Source organism: Bos indicus, chromosome 4, assembly GCF_029378745.1.
Source record: "Bos indicus isolate NIAB-ARS_2022 breed Sahiwal x Tharparkar chromosome 4, NIAB-ARS_B.indTharparkar_mat_pri_1.0, whole genome shotgun sequence".
NCBI classification, from domain to species: Eukaryota; Metazoa; Chordata; class Mammalia; order Artiodactyla; family Bovidae; genus Bos; species Bos indicus.
In genome coordinates, this window is record NC_091763.1 from 78,236,084 (window position 1) to 78,259,263 (window position 23,180).

A 23,180-nucleotide genomic window follows, 5' to 3' on the forward strand; every position below is an offset into this window, starting at 1 on the left:
CTGGCCCACCTGTGGCTGGGGGCAGGAGGCTCCTAGGGTCAATGAGTTGTGAGGACTAACACATGTCATTTCCAGCAAGAGCATGTAATGTTTAGCATGAGACCCTCCACAGAATTCTCTTTCCCTTTGGTCAAGAGACCAGCAGCATCAAAGGGACTCAGCAAGCAAGGAGATACCACTGACATTCTGAGGTTCTGGGGTTTACTGCAGCAGATTATAGTCCATTCTGACCAAGACAGTATTCTTTCCCTGAGTGTATAGTTACCTGTAATTTGGTGACTGGGATGGTTAACTATGTGTCAACTTGATTGGGATAAGGGATGCCCATATCACTGGTAAATCATTGCTTCTGGGTGGTGTCTGTAAATGTGTTTCTGGAGGAGACCAGCATTTGAATCATCAGACTGAGTAAAGATACCTGCCCACACCAAAGGGGTTGGGTATAAGGCAACCCTTAGGTCTCTGTATAGAACAAAAAGGCAGAGAATGGTGAATTCTTGCTCTCTCTGTGAACTGACTTTCATCTTCTCTTGCCCTCACACATTGGAGCTCCTTGTTCTCAGGCCCTCAGATTCGGGCTGAATCATACCACTGGCTTTCAGATGGCAGATTGTATAACAGAAGTTCTCAGCCTCCTTAACTGTGTGAGCCAAATCCTATAATAAATCTCCCCTTACATCTATCTATATATAGCCTATTGGTTCTGTCTCTCTGGAGAACCCTGACTACATACATTACAGAATTTAGACAATAAAAGGTGTGAAATACATGACAAATAATAAAACTTCAATGATTCAAATAAGTGTTTGACAAAGGGAGAATCTTTATTGGCCTACAAATGTTTAAATCTGCAACTCTCTACGGTTAAATAGGATGAAATAGAGGGCGGTGGTATTGGGAGAATCTGTTTAATTCTCTTTATTAAATCCACTAAGAAGATTCTAAAGCCAGACACAGAGACAGAAAAGAAGAAATATTTAAATTACTACAGTTTATGGCGTGGACTATGCTCTCTATGCTCACTGCCTATGATTACAAAAAACAACCTCATAGTAAAAATAAAAGGTAGTTAAATCCTTTATTAAGGAAATGTGAAATCTAAAAACGTGCTAAATAAAAAAGTGACTGAGAAGTTAAAGGCACAAAGAACCCAATAAAGAGAATAATAGAAATGATTAATATATAAGGTAAAAATAAATATAAGACTTTAAATTTTATGTTATTGTAACTGAGCAGGACCCTGTGGGTACCTCTGTCAAGTTCACAATTAACCTCCTTTTGTCTAAATCTTTATTCCTTTTCTTGTTAAAAAGTTGTTCTCCAAGAGGAGCCTCAAAGAAAGTTGTTGCCAAGGAGGATTCCATGGGGTCTTGGATTGGGAGGCAAGCCTTCCCCCATATCCTCCTCTCAGAAATAATTTGCTGTTGTTCAGTCGCTCAGTCATGTCTGACTCATGGACTGCAGCATGCCAGGCTTCTGTGTCCTTCACCATCTCCCAGAGCTTGCTCAAACTCATGTCCATTGAGTCGGTGATGCCATCCAACCATCTCTTCCTCCCCTTCTCCTTCTGCCTTCAGTCTCTCCCAGCATCAGGGTCTTTTCCCATGAGTCAGCTCTTCACATCAGGTGGCCAAAACTATTGGAGCTTCAGCATCAGTCCTTCCAATGAATATTCAGGACTGATTTCCTTTAGGATGGACTGATTTGATCTCCGTGCAGTCCAAGGGACTCTCAAGAGTCTTCTCCAACACCACAGTTCAAAAGCATCAATTCTTTGGGGTTCAGCCTTCTTTATGGTCCAACTCTCACATCCATACATGACTAGAAAAACCATAGCTTTGACTAGACAGACCTTTATTGGCAAAGTAATATCTCTGCTTTTTAATATGCTATCTAGGTTTACATAGCTTTTCTTCCAAGGAGCAAGCATCTTTTAATTTCATGGCTGCAGTTACCATCTGCAGTGATTTTGGAGCCCAAGAAAATAAAGTCTCTCACTGTTTCCATTGTTTCCCCATCTATTTGCCACTGAAAGTGAAAATGAAGTCGAAAGTGAAGTCACTCAGTCGTGTCCGACTCTTTGTGACCCCATGGACTGAGCCTACCAGGCTCCCCCATCCATGGGATTCTCCAGGCAAAAATACTGGAGTGGGTTGCCATTTCCTTCTCCAGGGGATCTTCCTGACCCAGCGATCAAACCTGGGTCTCCCGCATTGGAGGCAGATGCTTTAACCTCTGAGCCTGAAGTACCTAGATAATAAGGTACATTTCCTGAGTTGTTTTGTAGAGGTAAAAAACCTCCCCTCTCCAACAAATGGAAGATATTAATTACTTGATGGCCAGGACTACATAGCCCCAGGCCTCCTGGAGCCCAGGGACTGATAATGTTAACCTCTGTGACACCACCCGGTACCTCACCATCAGCCAACCCAGGAGAGCTGCACTGCAACATGGCTCACAGTCGCGGGTTTTATGGTAATGTGGTTAGTTTCCAGGTTGTCTTTAGTCAATCATTCTGACTCAAGGTCCTTCCTGGTGGCACATGCATTGTTCAGCCAAGATGGATGCCCGTGAGGACTCTGGGAGGCGGTAGGACATGTGGCATCTCCTTTTGACCTTTCCTGAACTCTTCTGGTTGGTGGTGATTTATTAGTTCTGTGTTCCTTACTGGAACCTTCTGTCATAAAATAACTCACGCAGATAGTTACTATGGTGCCTGGCCAAGGTGGGTGGTTTCAGTCAGTGTGCTTCCCCTATCTTTCCTATAAAGTGTGTGGCAGAATGCTGAAATGGCAGCAGGTGGAATCTTCATTTAGTTTATAGACAAGACATGGCTGTGTTGCGTCTGTGCCTGCTCGCTCAGTCCTGTCTGACTCTTTGCAACCCTATGGACTGTAGCCCACCAGGCTCCTCTGTCCAAGGGATTCTCCAGGCAAGAATACTGGAGTGGGTTGTCATTTCCTCCTCTAGGGAATCTTTACCACCAAGGATATGGCCAAATGCGGTCAAAGACTTCTTCTGTCCTAACATATCACTTTTTAGTGTGGCTATGTATGATAGGGACAAAGTAAAGGGACAAAGTAGGTGATTAAATAGTTAATCCAGCTAGGCGACTGTGAGTAGAAAAAATATGAAAGACCCCAGTAAGATAATGATTATTCAAGAGAGCAGGTTTGCTTAACCACAAAAACCAAGCAGGCTCGCTTAGCAACAAAACCATTCAGCAGAAGCACGAGACATGCCCCAAACAATAAAACAATGGTGGCAGGAGACCCACATCCTGCCCAGTGAGCTCAGCAAGTTAATGATCCTGAGGACATGCTCTCTGCACACATGAAAAACAATCATTTGTGGACCCAGCTCGACGATGAAGGCAGAAAACTCCCGTGCTCAACCTGGAGGAGGAGCTGATGATGAAAACATGACGTCTACTCAAGAAAGTCAAAGAAGTTCTCCTCCCCCTCCCCATTTTTCCTTTGATTATAAAACTGTAACCCAGTAAGTTTTCAGGGCACAGCACCCCCGATGCCCACCCACTTGTAGTCCTCACAAGTGTCCTATTCTAACGAATCACCTCTTATCACTTTGCCTCTTGCTGAAATCTTTTCTGTGCTGAGACATAAAGGACTATGGTACTGGAGCTCTTTGGAATCCCCAAAACAACACTCAGCAGTTTCAGTTGTGGGGAAACCATAGCTCCCACTCACCTCGAAATGTCTAAATAATGCCATAATTATCAAAGACCTGAGAATTGTCATAAGAACATGTTTGGTTAAATTGGGTCAGTTTGCAACAGTTAAAACATAAAAAAGTTCGAAGTTTCAAATCAAGAAAGTAGGCTAATAAACAAGGAAAGCATAGGAAGTTAAAAATAAATCCAATTATTAAAAGATTATAATAGTTAAAATAGAAAAGGCAAAGTACAAATGAAAACTCTGAATTCAATCCTAAAATCAACAAATGTTTCAGATAAACAACATCAATGAATAACATCAGCGACAAAAGTCACAAACAAGTCTTTAGGATGAATAAAGGATAACAGTGCTGAGAAATGAAATATTTCCTGCCGTATCAGTAAATCAGAATGTCACAGTCATTCTGCAGTCCTCCAAAGTAAGCTGTTGAGACCTGATGGGAACTCAGGGAGCAAGAGAATACCTGCCATACAGCAACCATCAGACCACAGCCACTCCCCACAGTGAGCCCTGGGAAAACTCAGGCTGTGAAAACTCAGGATACTGACCCTAGATAGCTGAGGTGTGCATATCAAAGGAATGATTTCAGTGAGCCCAGACTCTTGCAACTTCCCATCCTTAGAAAAGTGCATAATTCCTTAATTTTGGATATCTGGTTTTCTTTAAAAAAAGTCATCTTTTCATATTGTGACTACCTACCCTTTGCTGCAAAACTTCTACATAAGCTGCCCCCCACCCCTCACCACCTCAGAGCAGTTCTCTCAGGGTTACCTGAGATGCTGACTCCCAGGTTTAAGTCCTAAAAATTCCCACTGAATAAAACACAACTCCCAACTTTTAGGTTGTGAATATTTTTTTAAGTCCATAATGTCTATAAAAATAACAACAACAACAACAAAAAACCCACAATGAACTAAAAACAAAACACAATGAGCTATTAAAAAGTAAATAAAATTGTAAAGTTTGAAAGCATAAATTAGAATAACAAAATGAACTGAAGTTATCTAAAACTATGATATGTGGCAGTTGGAAATATGTTCATAAATTCTTTCACGCTCTCTTCACAAGGTATAGCTTAATTTCTCTTTCTTTGAGTGGGCCGAATGTTGTGACTCACTTCTAATGAACAGAATGAAGCTGAAGTGATGGTGTGTGACTTCAGACCTGGTCATGGAAATATTCAGGGCCTCCTGCCTTGTTTATCTGGGATCTCTGGCTCTGGCAGAAGCAGTGGCTATATTGTGAGGATACCCAAGCAGCCCTATGGAAAGGTCTGCATGGCAAGGGAAGCAGCCCTGTGATGAGTCATCTCAGAAGCAGCTCCTGTGGGACCAGCCAGGGCTTCAGATACTGCAGCCTTGACCTGACATCTCTACTGCAACCTCATGAGAAACTGAGCCAGAACCTCTCATTTAAGCCTCCCTCAGACATCTGACTCTCAGAAACTGGATGAGAAGGTAAGTATTTATTTTAAGTTACTAAATTTTAGGTTATATGCAAAGCAGAAATAGATAATGAACACAAACTGTTAGACCTATTTTTAAAGTAAGCAAATACATCATCTATAGACATTAGAAAGTAGTCAAACAAGGTGTGTTCTAACAGGACCCTCTCATTCAAGACAGAGTGGATCTCAAAGCATGAAATTCCCAGAGGAACTCTCTGAGGATGATCTTACTCTTGACCTTTGGGCAGAGAAGCCCTGGCAACTGTCCCTTACCCAGGACCTACCAATTAGAGTAGACCCATCCTGTTCTGCAAATGTGTGAGGACTCAATATAGAACCTAACTCATATGCCATTCTGGCTTACTGGAGCCAGCTCACACTGGCTTGTGAGAGAAGACTGCATGTCAGTTGTTAACTAAAACCATGAAATCATTATGAAAAAGTAAAGTACATAAAATTAAATCAGCTATATTAAAGAAATAGGTAATAAATACTGAACATTCACCACATCCTAATTATTTCACTCCTTTATGCTATTAGCTAGTCTGTGTGCACTGAGTCTGTCTGGTAGAAATTCTGACTAATGATCCAACACTGTGCACTTCTCCCCAGCTGCTTGTGCAGTGGGGTCACACCGGGAGCTGGAAATCAGCCATGATGGGAGAATTTACACCCTGGGAATGGGTAAATGCTACAAACCAGGACTTTGTTTTTTTTTAATTGTCTATTATTTAGAAAATAATGGTGAAGAGGTTACTAACGCACATTGAAGTGTGTCATTTCTATACTGGCTACATTTTAATAGCACAAATTCTCCCAGTATTAAAAAAGATTTATCCAATTCACCTTGGAAGAATGAATGAGGGTCTAACATGTATCTTCACTGTTTCACTTTTGTCTTTCTAGTTAAAGTAGATGAAAATATCAAACAATACTCACTCATCTGTCAGTTGTAACCACAGGTTGACTATGGATACAAAAAAATTGACAAAAATAAACATAAACATGCTATGAAAATCAATTGACTTTATAGAACTGACATAAAAGACTGTATATTTCACTGTGTGTAAAATGCATGCTACACACCTTTATATCAGTAAAATTTTCAAAAAATGTTTCATTTTTATAAGAACATATTTCATTTTATAAGAACAGTCAAGTTTTAAACATTTACTAGCATACCACTGACACTAACTCATGCTGCCTACAATATGTAAATTATTTTTCTTAATAATAAACCAACACTGTATGGCAGGGACCGTACTGAGGGGCAGGGATGTTTGGGTATCTGTGTTTGGTGTCAGGAACAGGAGTTTATGAACAAGGCAGGAGAAGTAGGTATCTAGTCTCCAGCCTGATGGATCTACAGGATCCATCCAGATGTGCAAGACGGAGAGCTTGTGACAGAAGCTATTTTCACAAGGGAAAGGTTTAGGAGGTCAGTTTTACTGTGACCTCAACCATAACTGAAGCAGTGAGGTCAAATGTAAATGACAGGTGAGCATCACACACAAATACCACATCTTACACCCTTTGCTTCACAACCCAGCTCCTACCCTTACAAGGCATGGAGTCTGGTAGAGGCTTGATAAATATTTGGCAAAAACCTGCATTAAAATAAAGATGCAGTGAGAGTTGCTTTCATTTTATAACTGAGAACTGTATACAACTGACAGGGACTTCATATAGGCACTTCAGGGATGCCTGGGGAGGTACCCTTGACAGTTACAGACAAAGTTAGGCTTAAATGACTGAAAAATATACAAAAAGAAGACTGTTCTTGGTGCAAATGAGCCTAAGTCGATATGGATACTCAAAACCTTTGGATTCTTTGGATGGCCTCTAACCATAAGAAGGGACGGACCTAGAGGAGCTTGTACCAGGGGCCATGGTACATGGCAGGAAAGCTCCTTTCAGTTAGAAGCAAATGCTCATCACCCACACGTGCACACAGTTATACACCTGTTCTGCACACTGGTCATATCCCCAATCTTTGATTATATTACCCTCTGCTGGCAAAGGTGCCTGTAAAACTTTCTAGGTTAAATTGGACCTTTACTCATTTCACAAATGAAAAACTACTCCTAACATCCCTTGTGCTTTAGCAAACCTTTTAGGATTGGTCTGGATGGTGATAAGTAAAGTTCAGCCATGCTCTGGCTAATGAACTCTTGGTTAGGTGCTTTTATAGAACTCCAAAGCTTCTGACTAAGAAAATTTGGACCTAGCTTCTCCAAGATACGAATAAGGGAATCATAGCCTTCACTGCAGTATTTAATATGGACAATATACAATACCAAATATATTAAAATCAAAATTTTTTGGTACTCATCTGTTCTTAAAACTGGAAATATCATTTTTGCATTTGTATTTATTTGATCTCTTAGCCAAACAAACAAACAAAAAAGCATATACAATAACCTCCCAGTTTTCATTTCCTTGTGGCTCAGCTAGTAAAGAATCCACCTGTAATGCGGGAGACCTGGGTTTGATCCTTGGGTTTAGAAGATCCCCTGGAGAAGGGAAAGGCCACCCACTCCAGGATTCTGGCGTGGAGAATTCCATGGACTGTATAGTCCATGGGGTCGCAAAGAGTCAGACATGACTGAGCAACCTTCACTTCACGCCAGTCTTCATTTTAATGAGTGAGCATAACCACATTAAGAGGTTCAGGTACTGCTGCTGCTGCTAAGTCACTTCAGTCGTGTCCGACTCTGTGCGACCCCATAGATGGCAGCCCACCAGGCTCCCCTGTCCCTGGGATTCTCCATGCAAGAACACTGGAGTGGGCTGCCATTTCCTTCTCCAATGCATGAAAGCGAAAAGTGAAAGTGAAGTCGCTCAGTCATGCCCGACTCTTAGCGACCCCGTGGACTGCAGCCAAGCAGGCTCCTCTGTCCATGGGATTTTCCAGGCAAGAGTACTGGAGTGGGGTGCCATTGCCTTCTCCAGTTCAGGTACTAATAAAATGTAAAAACTGTTCAATTTGAATACCACACCTAGGCTCTCACACACAAGGAACTTCTATGGAAACAAGGTATAAATAATTCAAGCTAAGGCTGGCATTAATATTGTACTTGGAGCTCTAAGACTGGGAATAAGACATGATGTTACAATCTCCTTTGCTCTCACTGCAGTAGATCTCAGCTTCACTTCTGATGTCTCACCAATAATACAATTTTATTCAAACTGGAGCCCTTGGGTGGAGCTGTCAGCCACTCTCTCCAGCATCCTAGGATGGCTATTTTTCATTTATTATTTCCCGGGGAAAGAAAGAATATCTCTTGAATGTCAACAATTTTGATGGTTTCTCACTGCAGGAGAAAAGTGGATGAATTATTCTGGAGAAAATGCTTTCTTTTATCTTGGTGATATTTGTGAAAGGCCTGGCACTTCCAAGAAAGTGGTTGCTATTTTCTGGGGCTTTATCCTCTAGACAATATTATGTTCAGAGTTTCATTAATTTAAGTCAGGTATTATCCTCCAGGAAGAAGACATTTTCAGGAAGAGTTCTGAAAACACCAGCTTTTCAGCTGAGCTTTCCACTTCACTGTGTCCTGTCTAAAGAATGTACAAAGGACCTTTCTAAGATTTTTCTGAGTGGCCCAGGACAAGGCTGGGGCAGAGTGGTGCGGCAGTTCAAAGTATGAGCTCCCTATGGCTGTGTGGACCAAGAATGTCGCCTGCCATATCAGTAAACAAAGGGTGTTGCAGCCATCAAGCCACCAGCCATTGCAGCTGCCCCTGATGGGATTCAGGAGGAGAAAAACAGGATACTGGTCAGGGATAGCTGAGATGCATATCAGAGGAATGACTTCAGAAAGCCCAGACTCTTGCATCTTCCCATACGTAGAAAGTGCTAAATTCATTAACTTGCGATGTCAGCTTTTTCTTTAATTAATGGTAATCCTTTGATATTTTGACTTTCTGTTTTTCAGTTGCAAAAACCCCCATATATCCTGGCTCCTCCCTTACCTCTTTGGAGCAATCCCATAGTGCTATCTGAGAGGCTGCCTCCTGGGCTTAAGTTCTCAGAAAGCTTACCAAATAAAACCTAATTCTCAGCTTTGAGGTTGTGCTTTTCTTTTTCAGTCAACAGCTGTACAATCTCCAACTCTGGGAACCAGGGCACCTCTTCCTTACCCCTTTAAGCCTTCACATTCTCGCTTTTAAATTTGGTGTAAGAGAACCCACATCAAAGGACTACTGTGAGGATTAGATGATGTAAATCTTCAGAGTGACTAGTGCACAATAAACACCAAACAGCTATTCAGTAAACAAAAACCATAATATAAAGCAGATGACTGGAAAAAGCCATCTGGAGGTCAAACTGGAGAATCATTTGATATTTGATAATGTCTTCTGTTATAAAGTCCCTCCTTTACTCTAGCAAATTCCTGAGCAACATGATAGACACACTAAATTCCCATCTGTTATGACTAGTATTCAAACCAACTCCACCTAAATGTCCATCGACACAGGAATCTATAAAGAAGATGTGGTACATATATGCAATGGAATATTACTCAGCCATGAAAAAGAATGAAATAATGCCATTTGGAGCAACATGGATGGACCTGGAGATTGTCATGCTGAGTGAAGTAAGTCAGAGACACATATAGTGTAATACTGCTTATAGGTGGAATCTAAAAAATGGTTGAAATAAACTTATTTACAAAACAGAAATAGAGTTACAGATATAGGAAGCAATGTTATACCAAGGGGAATCTTAAACCAAGGGGGAAAGGTATAAATTGGGAGATTAGGATTGACACATACATAATACTAAATATAAACTAGATAACTAATAAGAACCTACTATAAAAGTGCAGGAAACTCTATTCAATACTCTGTAATGACCTACATGGGGGAAAGAATCTTAAAAAAAAAGAGTGGAGGTATGTGTGTGTGTGTATATATATATGTATGTATGTATGTATAACTGGTTCACTGTGCTGTATAGAAGAAAATAACATTGTAAACCAACTATACTCCAATAAAAATTAAAAAAAAAATACAACTTCCAGTTGAGTACTTCTGTGTGCAAGAAGGTTTTTGGCTGTGTCCCTGGGGATAATCAGACAAGATTATTGTCCACAGGGAGCAAGGGAGATAAGACAGGTATAACAGTCACACTAAGTAGGGCGTGGCCAAGACTAAAGAAAAAAAAGAAGAAAATGTTACCAGTACTAATGAGAGGAAAAGAGTGCCTCCTGCAGAAGGAAGTAATGGGAAGATCCAAGAAGACTTGAAGGAGATGAATAGGCAGGGAGTAGAGAAGTGGGGAGACAGGAGCAGCAGTGCCAGTGTTGGTGCCAGACAGCATGCTAAGCTCCACATTTGCACTGATGAGTTTAATTCCCCCAAAGATTTGCTATGCTGTTTGCTTAGCCGCTAAGGCATGTCCGACTCCTTGCAGTCCCATGGACTGCAGGCCCACCAGGCTCCTCTGTCTGTGGAATTTCCCAGGAAAGACTACCAGAATGGGTTGCCACTTCCTTCTCCAGGGGATCTTCCCAACCCTGAGATGGAACCCGTGTCTCCTACGTCTCCTGCATTGGCAGGCATATTGTTTACCCACTGAGCTACCGAGATTTCCTGAGGTTGAGGCAATTATTCTCACATTGTACTGTTCTTAACCACTCAGTCATGTCTGACTCTTTACAACACCATGGACTATCGTCTGCCAGGCTCCTCCGTCCATGGGATTTTCCAGGCAAAAATACTGGAGTGGGTAGCCTTTTCCTACTCCAGAGGATCTTCCTGACCCAGGGATCAGACCCACATCTCTTGTGTCTCCTGCATTAGCAGGCAGATTCTTTACTACTGCCCCACCTGAGAAGCCCAATAATTTTCATGTTATTAAGGATGAAATTGAGACTCAGTGTGATTCAGTTACTTGCCTGGAATCATACAGCTGACACAAGCCAGCGCCATGGCTGGAGCTTAGGACTGTCTGACTCTGCAATACATGGGGAGTACAAAGATGAGTGGTTCACCCTGGCTGGATGACAGCATGTGGAGGACGGCTGGGAGGAATATACTGAACGACTTGCTTAGGGACCAGCCCAGCTTCAACTTCTGTTTGAATCAGCTACAAAAATCATTCAGTTCAGTTCAGTTCAGTTCAGTCGCTCAGTCGTGTCCGACTCTTTGCGACCCCATGAATCGCAGCACGCCAGGCCTCCCTGTCCCTCACCAACTTCCAGAGTTCACTCAGACTCACGTCCATCGAGTCAGTGATGCCATCCAGCCATCTCATCCTCTGTCGTCACCTTCTCCTCCTGCCCCCAATCCCTCCCAGCATCAGAGTCTTTTCCAATGAGTCAACTCTTCACATGAGGTGGCCAAAGTACTGGAGTTTCAGCTTCAGCATCACTCCTTCCAAAGAACACCCAGGGCTGATCTCCTTTAGAATGGACTGGCTGGATCTCCTTGCAGTCCAAGGGACTCTCAGGAGTCTTCTCCAACACGACAGTTCAAAAGCATCAATTCTTTGGCACTCAGCCTTCTTCACAGTCCAACTCTCACATCAATACATGACCACTGGAAAAACCACAGCCTTGACTAGGTAGCAGAAAGCACGGGGAATTTTTGAAATGAGAGGTAACAAGATCAGAACTAAGAACTGGCAGAATAACTGTGAAAATCCTCATCACCTATGGACTAGAAAACCAAGTCCTGGGGCTTGTTTCTGCCAAATTCTCTGAGCCGTTAAACTTCTTTGGGTGCCATTTACTACAAAAGCCAAGCCACTCAATCCTAAATCATAAAAGAGTAGTATTAATTTCTTCAGGATTCAAGAGTTCAGTTTTCTACAGGAGTAATTCCCAACATTTTAACTATCATGGAAAAATGTTCATATGCAAATCATCAGGATATTTGCATACAGTTTCAGGAAACTTCGAACCCTAAACGGCTAAAGAAGTGGTTCTCAAACTTCAATGTACAATAAAGGAGAGCCAGGAGAGCTTGTTTAAAATGCAAATTCCCAACAAGAGGTCCCCAGACCCCAGAAGAAGAATCCCTATTTTAGAGCATCACAGACGCACATTGAAAAAGGGCCGCAAGATACAAAATTACTTTGCTTCTTCACAGCCCCCTACTACAACTCCAGTGTATAATTCTTCTGACTGTAGCCTGTCTCTTTCCTAAAAAAATATGGCAGGGCAAAAAGAGACATTGAGGTCTCCCAACAGTCTTCCCACAAAGCACTGTGCACACAATAATGGACCCCAGAATTGAAACTGGGGTGCAAAAGGTTCACCATCATTTATCAGTAATTGCCCATTTTGCCACCCTGTCTGCAAATACCATCTCTAGCAGGTAATCCATTTTTCCTCCTCAAGGAGTACTTGCAAAATAGGTAAACATCATGCCAAGAAAATATTATGTGGCTCCCTGAGAAAAATCATCTAAAAGGTTACTCAGATGTGAGCAGGCCATTAGCCATTATGAATATTAAGAGGTAATGTGCTCTGGTGGGGTAAGGAAAAAGATAAAACTTGAGACATAATTAGATATTGAAAAGGCAGCAGAACTCAGAGACTGTTCAAAGAAGGTATGACTGTGAGAAGGACTAGAATATCAAAAACCCTTCATGAAAAGTTGAATTTATAAAATGGGTAGTTTATGGAAAAGAAATGAATAAAATGCCACCCCAGTGCCCCCATGAGTTCTTCGTAAAAGGGCATAAGAGCATAAAAAAGGCTTCATGCTTTTCCCAAAATAATGCATCTAACACCACGGAGGAGACCTGGCAAATGTTAGGAGATTTACTCTGCTTGCCTTCAAATCAGCAGCATTTTGGAAGTGATTTGTTATGCTTATAAATGGCCTTTCATCTGAAAATTCACAACCTACAAGGCGAAGAAATCTCCTACCTACTTGAATAGGTATCAACCAGCACTGATAAGACTATTTTGTTACTAAAACTCGGTCTTTAACGTTCCAGGAGAAATTTTAACTTTAAAAATGGGAATGTTCACACTAAAATGCTTTAAAGCCTCCTGAGCACTTGGACGTTTTCCTAATAAAATATTGGGGAAATGATATCAGGAAATCAGGAGGATGGGCAAGGGGAGCACATGTGTAGCTGTGTAATGAAGCAAGACCCTCTACGGCCTTCCCAGGACAGACCTCCCAGTGTCTTCCAGCTGCCTTTTGTCTGTAGAAAAACTTTAGCCAAAACATAAGCTTAATCAGAGAAGTGAGAAAATGCAGAAGCAAAGGCAAGCAATCACACCAGATAAAACGACAATAGTTCAGTCATTAGGCAAAACCAAAGACCTTATAGTTCCTTCCCAGGGCTCTAGATAATATTCTAACCCATGTCTTTTGTGTTTGCAGATACTGAAACCCCATCTGGTGAAAACAGTTAACTACATGAAGACCATGTAGTTAACAATACCAATATCTAGGTTTTGGGGCTCTAAAATCACTGCAGATGGTGACTGCAGCCAGGAAATTAAAAGATGCTCATTCCTTGGAAGAAAAGTTATGACCAACCTAGACAGCATCCTAAAAAGCAGAGACATGACTTTGCCAGCAAAGGTCCGTCTAGTCAAAGCTTTGTTTTTTCCAGTAGTCATGTATGGCTGTGACAGCTGGACTATAAAGAAAGCTGAGTGCTGAAAATTGATGTTTTTGAACTGTGGTATTGGAGAAGACTCTTGAGAGTCTCTTGGACTGCAATGATATCCAACCAGTCCATCCTAAAGGAAATCAGTCCTGAATATTCACTGGAAGGACTGATGCTGAAGCTGAAGCTCCAATACTTTGGTCATCTGATGTGAAGAACTGACTCATTGGAAAAGACCCTGATGCTGGGAAAGACTGAAGGCAGGAGGAGAAGGGGACAACAGAGGATAAGATGGCTGGATGGCATCACTGACTCGATGGACATGAGTTTGAGTAAGCGCCAGGAGTTGGTGATGGACAGGGATGTCTGGTGTGCTGTAGTCCATGGGGTCACAAAGAGTCAGACACAACTGAGCTGAACTGAACATGATGACCAAACTGTAGCTATGATATAAGCTGCTTCACCTTACACAATTCCTAGAACTGTTCTCAAGAAAATGTGAATACACTGATCCTGGAACTGAAGGTTATCTGTACTTAAAACAATTAAGATGACATTGATGAGACCACTGCATGACTAACTTCAAGGAGACTGTCAGAGCTGACTGTGCTGTTCTGCACATAACCCCCTCCCTCTGCGTATACACTTCCTGAACTCCCTTTTAAAAGCTCTTGTTCCCTAATCGACAGTAGGGAGTTGACTTGTGTACATGAGTCTACCTTCTCCCCAGGTTGCTGGTTTCCTGAATAAAGCAAACTTTCCTTTCCTATGAATACATGTCTCTCAAGTATTGGCTTTCAAGCAGAAGCAACCAAACCTGAATTTGGTAACAGTCCCAGTGTTCTAATTCTTAAGTTTTGAGATGGGTTTGTTTCATTAATATAACTCACCATTTATATATACATAAAATACTTATTTCTTTTTACTAAATATTATATAGTAGAAAATTTAAATGGAGCAACATGAGATGATCACAGGAAATTAAGTGTATTTCATTTGAGTTGCTTTGAGAGTAGACCAAATGTCAACTATTTCAAGTCATTCTATTTTGCTTGCTATCTATGGACAGCCCAGAAGAGACACTTTGACAGTGTTCCCCATGTATCAACCAATTGGTTGAAATAAAACTTTTGTGCATCCGGGAATACGGAAACAAAATTCTCTGGAGGTGTTTTTGTTATTGTGAGCTGAATATCTGATTTGCTATGAGCAAAAAGACTGAAGACTTATTCCAGCACCTAAGAAGCAAGAGCCCTGATTCAAGACTGGGTTGCAAAGTTATTTCTTGGTCCAGTCTGACACTGGAGAAGATTGAGGAAGCAGAACAGGAATTAGGGATCATCTCTCAGTCATGTCAAAAGTATGCAGAGCAAAGACACAGTTTGGAGTGAGGAACAGAACAGTTTCAGAAGCTAAGGAAGAGAGAGTGTTTGGGGACTGGGACAGGAGGCACTGCTCTGAGACCATCTACACATGATTCAGGAAACCAAATTAACATGGTTTCAGCTTCTTCAAAAAGAGATTTCCATGGATCCTTCACTGGCAAAGATGATGCCTTAGACACTGCAGCTGTTCCAGGCACTAGGATACAAATCCCCTCCCTAAGCAGAAGGACATTTGTGCCATCTTTACGGTCCTACTTCAAATACCCCTTAACGGGATTCTTTTAAAGTAACAGGGAATTAGGTAGCTGGTCATGGCTATACTGAATCAACCAGACCCTGGGTAACTCTTACCAGAGTGTCTTCCTGATACATGGTTAGGTGTGGACATCCTCTCGAAGGCAACATATGGTCACTGGTGCCAAGACAGTGACAATCCTATCAGGACTTACGTCTGACTGTCCACAAGAAGACTAGTTTCTTCTCCTTGAGTTCCAAGATTTACTGCTTTCTTCACTAAAGAAAGAACCTCTGCTCCATGCCTCATTTACCACCAACCTTAGGACCACTCTGAGGTGGCCCAGGTATGGCTGGAATGTTCTCATGGCGGTCATTTACATCTGAAATCTAGGGTTTGCTGTCTTTATTTTTTCCCCAGAGAACCCTAGTTTCAGATAAAATTTTACACAAAACTGAAACATATAAAATAGAAAACCAGGGAACCTTTGGTTGTAAGGGGTGGGAGGTCTGAACTCTCCCTTAGAACCTGAGACTTTTGCGAATACAGAATATAAATCACTACCTTGGAAGGAATCAGGGTTAGGAAACCAAAACAGTGGGTGCTTCAAGGCCCAGTTAGGGATTTAACAAGAGCAAACAGCCCAGGTTGAAATGGTCTAGTTGTTTGTGTCTTCCAGCTGCTCATCTGTTCCATCCTGAGTTAAAAGGCATCCTTTTAACTGCACACATGGCTTTCTACAGAGTCTCTTCATGCTGTGACTAACGACTGCTTACAATGCAACTGAGAAAATAAGAGTATTTCCCAACGTCATGTATCCCTTTGAGCCTCTTATAACGAGGGCAGCTTTCTAATTGTCACATTGGTTCCCTATAGGGATCTGTGCCAATTAAGAAGATTCTGAGTTCTGGGTGAACAGAATAGGGTAAGAAGGGCTGAACCCTAAGCATCTCATGTCTCTTTTGATTATTTTCCTCAAACCTAAAACATGTTTATAAAAGTAATATTGAACCTTAATGAACACATTATATTCAAGTGCCTATAATAACAGTTTAATTAATAACAAGTATGATTTAACCCTGCCTATAAGTGTGTATATATGTGTTTGATTTCAAACACAGGCATATATGAAAGGATTTATTCATAAAAAATCCTAGAGGTCTCTAAAGCCCATAGTGAAAATACTGAATGCTGTAGTTTTTTTTTTTATTTTTCATATAAAATGGATATGAGTAGAATCCCAGGGATGGGGAAGCCTGGTGGGCTTCCGTCTATGGGGTCGCACAGAGTCAGACACGACTGAAGTGACTTAGCAGCTTAGCAGCAGCACTCTGTAACTGTAAAAATCTTGTATCTGCTCAAATATTCAACTCATCAGACTTTAAGGCTCACAGCACACAAGTAACATTAATCTCAAAAGCTGTCAGATGAAATACCCCAAAAGCATTTTACTTTTATTATCTACAAGAGCCATCTTCCTGGAAATGATTTCCTGAAATGTAGCTAACAACAGGAAGAAGGGTAAGAGATTTTGAAGAAGACTGTATTAAACACTTTTAAGTCTGATAGTTTATTATTCACAGGAAATTCTTACAATTTCAGAACTGAAGATTTTTCTAGGATAGGAGCTACATAAAGGTCCCTCTGTTTTCCTTCCACTGTTTCTCATATTTCTGTTGTAGTCCATTGTGTTGACTTACATTTTATGATACTGCCATTTCCCACTAGGTTGTTTGACTGGGGCTCATAAGTGTACTCTCCATGGGGTCTGGCTGGGGCACAGTGGGTTTACTGAAAGCATACTGCTTAAATTTTAAATATTCACTCAAGCTTGTGCATGAGCTAAAGAAATATGATTTGAAAAATGAGACCAGAACTTAAACGTGTGTGTGTGTGCATGTGTGCGTGCGTGTGACTCACGACTTTGAGCAGCTCAACACTGACTGAATTACTTTTCTCATCACTCCAGATAGTTTTGGAACTCCTTGGTTATAGAGTCATAATTTTCATCCCATACAAGAAAGTCGAAGTGGGCGTGAATGCAAACCAAGCCTTCAGGTTATTACTGTCAGGTATCACTTTTTCCAAGTTAAAGTGAAAAAAGTAAAGTGAAAGTCACTCAGTCATATCCAACTCTTTGTGACCCCATGAGTCGACTATACAGTCCTTGGAATTCTCCAGGCCAGAATACTGGAGTGGGTGGCCTTTCCCTTCTCCAGGGGATCTTCCCACCCAGGGATCAAACCCAAATCTCCCGCATTGCAGGTGGATTCTTTGTTCCCTTTGCTGCCTGATCTTTTGCAGGAATATTCTTCTTTCCTCTCTGTGTGTAAAAGGACCTTTGCCCTGCACATGCACTGACCCAGCCCTATTTCCAGCTGAACCCACAGTCTGATTTCTTTGGGATCCATGTACTTGCTCTGTCCCCACTGACATCATGATCAGTGGAACAACTTTCATCTCTCATTGGCTGCTGGTATCTGCTCAATAGCTTCTTCCCCACCCTGCTCTCACTCCCCATCCAGCCTCTAGGCCTGGGTGATCCATGACTTAACACTTTCTCTTCCCTTTGGACAAACCACACACAATCCATAATACTGCTGACAAGTTCCCCCGCCATCATTCTGACTTTGTTTTCCAGCTCTCTGATCTCTGCCTGTGCCCTCTCCCTTGAAGAGCTATACACAAGCTATAATCTTATGGTGACTGACCCCATCTTTGGGCTTAGTTTGTGTGGGTTTCTGTTACAACTAAATCCCTAATGCATATATGACTAGAAGGCAAGTATATCCACTGGAATGACAGTCTATACAGTGGTGCTGATGATGCTCAGACAAAACAACTACTTCCTTTCTGCACTTGCACAGCTGTGAGCTACCCTGGAGGGTCAAAACCCACTGAGCCTCGGAAAGTGGAGAGTTGCCCTTACTTGGGTGTGGGGAGTATATCTACAGTACAGAGATTTTTAAAAAGCACTAAATATAATTTTGTCAAGGAATATACAGCAGCTGTCATTTTAGGCAATAGAAAAGTACTGTATATAAAAATTAAGTCCATTATATTTTTTTCTTGCAGAAGTAGACATGGGCTGAGTGGGATGCTTATGTTCTTTTCCTGGGGCTTTCCCTAGACCCATGGTTCTCACTGAAGGGAAGGGTGTGTCACCCAAGGGAGATCTGCCAATGTCAGGAGACATTTTTGGTTGTCTCAAATTGGAGGTGGGTATGCAACCGAGCAGGACCCTATGGGACCTTCCCGGGACAGACTGTCATATGTCTTCTGCCTGCCTCTTGTTTGTAGAAAAGTTTTAGTCTCCCAGGCCTCCCCAGAATCACAGAAGGCTGGCTCAAAAATTAATGACTGAAACATACAAATATGTAGTAACAAAAAATAGCAGACAGGCCAAAATAATTCATAACAATTTAAACAGTAAATCAGCCATATGGCAGTCACATGATTTTTAATTCCTCCCTGAAGGACATAGATAATAGTATCTGATTCACTTTCCTGAGTTGTTTTTACAGATACTATTATAAAACCCCCACCAGGTAGAAGAAGTTAACTACATGATGACCATGAACACATAGCCCTCAGACCAACTGGAGCCTAAAAACTGATAATGTTAACCCCTGTGACACCTCATCACCCCCTTACCTCACCATGAGCCAATAGAGAACTGTGCACAAACTTATCACACACCCTGCAACTTCCCTTCCTCACCTTGCTTTAAAAAACTCTTCCCAGAAATCTGTCGGGGAGTTTTGTCTTTTGAACGTTAACTGCCTGGACTCCTTGCTTGGTGCTTGCAATAAATACTGCATTTTCCTTCACCACAGCCCAGTATCAATAGACTGCTTTTACTGCACAGTTAAGCAGACCCAAGTTTGGTTTGGTAACAGGTAGAAGCCAGGGACACTGCTGAACATCCTACGTTGCATAGGACAGCCTCCAACAACATAGAAATGCCTGGTCTAAAATAAATAATAGTCTTCCTCTTGAGAAATCCTGTTCTAGACACTATATTTCCCCCTCTAAACTAGCATTTCCTTTATTTCCAGATTTCATCTCACTCACCATCAAAATGTGATGGAAAGATACAGAATTGGTAATGTAAGTCCTAATTTTTCTGCTGTGAAAGTAACAATGATTCCTTGTAATTATCCAATAACACAAAATGAGGGGAGATAATGATTTCTTTATTAATTTTAAATAGACAAGAAATGCATGAACACATTCTCCTAGTAAGACAATTTGAACATTACAGATAAAAATAGAGTTTCCCTAGCAACCAGCCCCCTTTGCCCTGAGAAGTAACCATTTCCGTTTATTCTCAGTTTGGTTGTATTTTTCTGTAGTGATAACAAATTTCCTGCCCTCCTTAAATTGTTTATTTCAGCAATCTGGTGGTAGTCAAATAATATCTGTTGTTGTTTAACTTGAATTTTGCTAATTGCAGGTGAAATTGAGTATATGTTCCTTGATTATTTTTATTTCCTCTGAGAATTGCCTGTTCCTTTCCTTTGCTCATTTGTATCACTAGATACAAACTTATCCCTTAGCCCTATTCATTAGCACATAAATACCATGACAATTATACCCATATATACTGCAAGTAGTTTCTCCCAGATCTGCTTCCTCTGTATTTTATTTTTGTTAGGCTCTTTCAACAGAAGCTTTCAATATTAAGTCAAATTTGCCAAGTGTTTCTCTTAAAGGTATATCTTTTGTTTTTTTGTTTAAGAAGGTCTTCCCAACTAGGTAATTCCCAACACTGCCTCCCAACTCTAAAATTCATTCTTTTAGAATGCAGACCTCCTATTATTCAAACAGCTCCTATAATGCAGGGGGTTTAGGATGTAAGACCCAGCCACCCCTAAGATATCTGCACAGAGTTGCAAGCTCACCAAGCCACAAGCCAAATCATTAACTTCCCTTCTCCCAAATGCTGCTCCCCTGAGGCCCACATCATAGGTCAGTCTTGACCCATTCCTCTCTCCACTCCCACTTTATTTATAGTAATTTGCATTTATGCAGAAACAACATCATTTGTCACACTTCTTACAGTCCCATAAAAATTAGTAGTATTTGGACAGTAATAACATAACAAGGTAGGAATCCTGCTACCATCTCTCCCAGCTTTTACTCACATAAGGAAATGAGAAAAAATGACAAACATTAACTAACTGGCTGCTTCTAATATGATAGACACAGTGTTACTTATAGGTACCACAACATATTACTTGGGTTAACGTCAAATTTTCATATAAAGTTTGTGCTGTTGTCATTCTTTGCCTTCCACATCCTTTTCACAGTCAGTGATTTCCATGTTCTCTGGATAGACAAACAACATAATTATATTTTAAATGTTCAGAGACACAGATATTGATATTTATCTACAATCCTTGACTTTCCTGAGACCTAGAAGCTCAGTAAGAAAAAGCCAAATCCCATACCTTCAGTTAAGCTAAAGCCTTATGTAGACATGTCTGATGAAATGAACAGGCATGCAAGGTCATGGCAGAAAAGAATATAAGGTCCCAAGATAAAATCACTACAAGTTGCAAATTAGAAAGACAAGACTTCACAAGAGTGCTTGGACACTGGAAAGACCTAGTTAAGTGTCCCTGTTACAGGGAAGAACACAATCTGACTCTGACTCCATGCTGGACCTGTTTCTTTAACTGATGCTTCCCATTGCTTTTGTTCACTAAAAGGATACTGTCCATACGTAATAGCCTGCCTCAGGGAACCCTGCTCCTCTGATTGAATATTCTACAAGAAAGAAGAAATCAACACATCTCTTCCCTGAGGCTGGCCATTTCAGGAGATATTTATAAGACTTATGACCTGTCTACTTCTCACCTACCCCCCTTCTCTGTTCAGTGAAAGAACCTGGCATCTAGACCCCCCAAGAATGGTTATTTTGAGACATTAGTCTGCCATCTTCTTGGTCTTCTGGCTTTCCAAATACAGTCGCATTCCTTGCCTAAACTCCTCATCTCTAATTCATTGGCCTGTTACTCAGCGAGCAGAACAAGTTTTGACTATGTACATTCTCATCTTTTCATATAAATCTTCCTAAAATAGATTTACATGAAACTGCTGTTTGAAACAAAGAATTCACTGATTTTTGAGTGGGGTTTCAGTTACTTTGACGTGCTTTTGCTCTGATAACCCTCCATAACTCCTCAGCATAACAGACAAGGTTCTGATAGCCTTGCCACTGCTCACCTGCCCAAGCTGATCTCTGGCCACCATCATCTTATCCCTACCTCTAGCTAAACTAAGCCACATGCAGGACTCCAAATAAACCCTACTCTCTCTATCTGGAATCCTCCTGGGCTACTTATACCTACCTACTCAGGAGCAGCTCAGGCTTCAGTCCCAGGAACCTACCCTCTCTTCCCAATAAGTCTGAGCTAAGTGCCCCCTGAGCAGCATACAAAGGTCTTTATGCACACCTCTACCTGACACACAACTCACTGTTCAATAATTGCACGTTTCCTCATCTATCTCTTACACAGGCTGGACATATAATTGTGTTTTGGCTTCACACAAGGCTCTTCCCTTATTCAGTGAACACTTATGGATATGATCTTTGTGCAATGCAAAGTGTAAGATACTGGAGGCACCAGGCAAGAGTGAAAGGGTCCAAATCTTGTTCTCAAGACATGTACACAATTCTATAAATAAAAATAAGCTAGTTAGAAATTGACAAAGGCCCAAAGAGAAATATAGACCACACAGTAAGCAGGTTCAAAGAAAGAAGACTAACTTTACTGGTGGAGGTGGCAGTGGGGGAATGTGATGTGTGAGTATTTGGGAGCCCTGGCTCTGGAGTGTGGCTGTCTGGTTTAAATCCCAGTTACAGTATTTCTTTTCTAACGAGTCACCCAACCTCTGCAAGACAATGTTTTCACCTTTAAAAAGAGATGGGGAATGAGCACAACAGTGCCTGTTTCTGAAAAATATTTTAATAGACCTAGAAAGCAAGTCAAAAAGAGAAAAACAAATATTGTATAGTAACACATATATGTGAAATCTAGAAAAATGGTATAAATGATCTCATTTGCAAAGCAGAAATAGAGACAGATGTAGAGAACAAACATGTGGACACCAAGGGGGGAAGGGACTGGGAGGAAATGAGAGATTGGGACTGACATATACACTATTGATACTATGTGTAAAATGGATAAATAATAAGGACATACTGTTTAGCACAGAGAACTCTACTTAATGCACTGTGGTGACCTGAATGGGAAGGAAGTCCAAAAGGGAAGGGATGTATGTATATGTATAGTTGATTCATTTTGCTGTACAGTAGAAACTAACATTGTAAAGCAGGTATATTCCGATAAAAATTAATTTTTATAAAAGAATTAAATGAGCTAATGCTAGCAACACTCTTAGCACAGTGCTCGCCATAAGGAGAAGGATAAAAAATATTATTAGAGAAAGTGGCACATGAACTAGGACTTAAATGATAGAAAGCACCTAGATGTGTAAAAGGAAATTTTGTAAGATTGTATTTTTACAGTCTTTTACATAAGCACACATCCTTCTTTTTAAACTGTCTTCCTTCACTCTACCTAAACACATTCTTATTGAAACCTGCCTATCCATGCTCTCCTTCTTTCCCCTTTTAGGTGCTGCTCTATATTTTCGCAGGACCCTCTGGAATCTGATTATCAGAATCTCTTCCAATCTCTATTCCCACCTGTGATGGATTGATTCGTGTATCCCCCAAATTTATGTCTATTTGGAACCTCACATTGTGACCTTATTTGGAAATAGGGTCTTAGTACATGAATTAACTAAGGATCTCCAGATGAAATCA

The 23,180-nt window shown here is 41.1% G+C and overlaps 1 protein-coding gene and 1 long non-coding RNA gene across 7 annotated transcripts in view; one reads left to right on the forward strand and one right to left on the reverse strand.

Moving 5' to 3' along the window:
• HECW1 (HECT, C2 and WW domain containing E3 ubiquitin protein ligase 1) overlaps positions 1-23,180 on the reverse strand; it is a 481,556-nt gene that overhangs the window by 393,885 nt on the left and 64,491 nt on the right. The window lies entirely within an intron of this gene.
• LOC139182745 (uncharacterized) overlaps positions 5,050-23,180 on the forward strand; it is a 29,308-nt gene continuing 11,177 nt past the window's right edge. Inside the window, exons 1-2 of the long non-coding RNA XR_011566282.1 lie at positions 5,050-5,152; positions 19,402-19,453. This is a non-coding gene — a long non-coding RNA (uncharacterized lncRNA). The remainder of the gene's footprint in view (positions 5,153-19,401; positions 19,454-23,180) is intronic.